General features: G+C 38.9%; 1 long non-coding RNA gene across 1 annotated transcript; it reads left to right on the top strand.

Annotated features, from left to right (window-relative positions):
• The first annotated feature begins 230 nt into the window (after positions 1-230).
• LOC135251518 (uncharacterized) lies at positions 231-1,801 on the top strand. The gene is made up of 3 exons (XR_010329150.1): positions 231-585; positions 708-800; positions 1,139-1,801. It is a non-coding gene; the product is annotated as an uncharacterized LOC135251518 (long non-coding RNA).
• Positions 1,802-3,142: the final 1,341 nt, after the last annotated feature.

Here is a 3,142-nt window from a genome sequence, read left to right on the forward strand (position 1 = left end):
TAGCTATCAGAATATCAGAAATTAATACAGGATATTGACACATTAGCTAGATGGTCCACTTATTTCAGAATATAATATTAATGAGTATACTATTTGTTTCCACACAGTATTTGTTCGTCCAATCGGCAATGTACAATCTGCATTTATAATTTAACTGACAGCTTGATAACTAATAAACGCCTTTGTTTATAATGTAAAGAGCCCGGTCAGGGTGACGTAATTCCGCCTCCGCCAATCAAGAGGAGACCGGGCCGTCTAGTCATCTAACTCTTTGACGAATAGTATTTTGTTGCAAAGTGAGCGTTAAAAACAAAAAGCAGCAAGTGGTTTGGTGTGATTTCCAAAATTACTAGCTTGAACGCGGTATTTATCAAACAATAATTAAAATGCATTGGAAGTTATTTTTTGACAACAAACTGTAACAACATTGATCAGAGTTTGGCGATAGTCTCCTGATGTGTGTCCAATGATCACACCGTGTGCTGGATTGAAATCAGCGCGGGAAGCTTCGCAGCCATGGCGGAGGCAGACGATTTACGTAATTTTAACGAACTGAGGCAAAAATACATTCACAACATTGCACAGGTTGGTCAATTAGTTGTGGTTAATTCATAAACTTAATTTGTAGAAACGTACTTTGTATACTGCAGTTTTAGTCTCCTTGTGAATGAGATCTAACGTACTATTTTTGGTATTATATACAACAGAATATCGGTGAGGCACGCACCCTCATGATCAAATTGAACAGTAACTTGCAAGCTTGGACTGAGAGGACGGGAGAGTTGGAACATTTAGCCAAGGTAAGTTTCTCATCTCACTATCCAATTTTAAAACTGGGTGTAATGATGTTCACACGCGGTGTGTCATGGCAGCCTCAGTTTCCTTACCAAGCTAGCTATAAGCTAATTGTTGCAATCACACTCATATCAATGATTTAGATTAGTTTAATACAGCTTCAGATGGTGATATTCTTTATTATCTTGACTTAGCTAATCAAACGTTACTGAGACATGTAATTCTGTGTTCAGCTGGACGTTCTGAAATGTTTGAACCGCCACGAGAAGAATAACAAAAATTATACAGAACGCTGCCTGTCATATCCATGTCATTGATATTGGCATATTTCGATCTCCTTCAGGTGTGGGCCACGTTTCAGAACAGGCTGGCATGCGTCTCAGCAGTATTGGGAGACGTTGAGGAGGACAGGACAGAGACTGGCATAGTGTCACCGACGAGCTCAGATGCACAGACTGTTGCTGAAGACGGTTGAATGTCACGTAGTCATACCTTGCCCACGGCACAGTCTCCTCAAATGTCACAATATCCTAACATTGCTGCAATATAGTTGTTAAACAATTTATCACAACCCTTGATATTTGTTGGAAAGTTTACTATTACTGGGGCCCCAGAATAACCAAAGTAGGTTTCCCGAGGAGGAATCCACCTGAGACAGGCAGTTTGTCTTCCTACAAATTCTACATTCCATTACAACCCACCACCTGACATCTGTTGCTCACATTCCTTTCTCTAGTCTAAACTCCTATCATAAATTATTAGTATTTTGTGTAATCTCTGAAATCAAAGAATAGTTATTCTAAAACAGGATAGAAGCATAACCCATTGGTTCATAGAGATCAAGTGATAAGTCAAAACACATTTTGGCTTCAGAATTGATGCTTGATGGCTTTGCCTATCAGTGTTGCATTTGATGTTTTTTCCTGTCAGAAAAAAACTTGTTTGAATAATTGGGTTCATTCCAGGTTCAGTGTGAAGACAACCTGCAATAAAAATTGAACGGTTATGACAGTTTTTTTTCCTCCTCCATTTGGAATGTGGCTTAATGTGACTTTTTTTTAAATGCAATGGGAAAATACTTTTTAAAATTGAAGCTGTGTACTGTGTTTTAAACAGACACTTAGTACTTTATGTGTGATGAATACACAGTGGTGGACTTTTTTCATCAAATGGAATGTCTAAATTTGTGTTTTTGCCTGAAAGCAAGTCAATATGGAAATGAATACGGCCATTTGGCACATGTGCTTGAGTGGAATTGAGGACACTGCTGCTGATTTGTCAACACAGCAAAATGGTGGATTATTATGCACTTTTTCTCACCAAGAATTGATTTCAATCAATCAATCAAATCCTTTATCTATGCTGGGAATTTCATTTCAAAATTAAGACAGAATATAGGCCTATTTAAGATTTTATATTTAAGGAAGTTACACTGGGATGTAACTTATTTCAAAAATCCTTGCACTATACAGTGAAAATGTATTTGTATTTATTGTATTTAAGCAGTTTGCTTAAAAGTTAAGGAAAAGGTATGTTTAGCAAAGACATTAGGCTAAGCACGGTTAAATTGGGCAGGTTGGTGTCTCTGAGTGGTCCAGTTCAATGAGGCAGACCTTGAAAAGGGGTTGGCAAATGGCTTGAATGGCAAATCATTGGCATGGTTGCAGATTACGTTTGGCGCAAGCCCCACCTTCTAGGGTTTGGCAGCACTATGGCACAGGATGGCCAGGGTGTCTGCCTCGTGGCAGAATTCCCCACCAACCCTGAAGGTGAGAACAGAGTTGGTAGCAGCAGGGAGGAAATGGGGTGGAGAATGCTGAATCACCTGTAGGACACTAGTGCATCATGACATTTTTTTCCACAGGCTACTACAACGATTGGCCGTGGGAGCAATGTAATTGGACACTGAAAGATTTTTTAGTAGCACCATTTAAATTTGACTTGCTTCATTAGCATTAGGTTCAACGTTTCTGTTGAAAGCACTTTGTCTGAGCCCTTTAAAAAATCCTGGCCTCATTGCCTATTAGGATCTATGAGATACTTCATCAGATGTACATAAATGTTTATATAAAGTTTATAAAAGGAGTTTGATTTCAGGCACGAGCAAAGGAATCTGAGAAATGCACCATTTCCGCCAGTGTTCTTGTTATAATGATGTCACATATCTTGGCATGAGGAAACCTCATCAGTCTGTTAATCCTGTTTTATGAGCTGAGCTTCTAGTTGTCACCTATGACCGCATAACCATAAAGCTTTTTTGCCAGAATTTCTCCAAGGGTTAGAGTTACAAAACACTGTTTGACACCAACAGATGACCCCACCCTTTCCTTTAAAAAACTGGGCCATA

The sequence above is a fragment of the Anguilla rostrata genome, chromosome 3 (genome assembly GCF_018555375.3).
Source record: "Anguilla rostrata isolate EN2019 chromosome 3, ASM1855537v3, whole genome shotgun sequence".
Taxonomy (NCBI): Eukaryota; Metazoa; Chordata; class Actinopteri; order Anguilliformes; family Anguillidae; genus Anguilla; species Anguilla rostrata.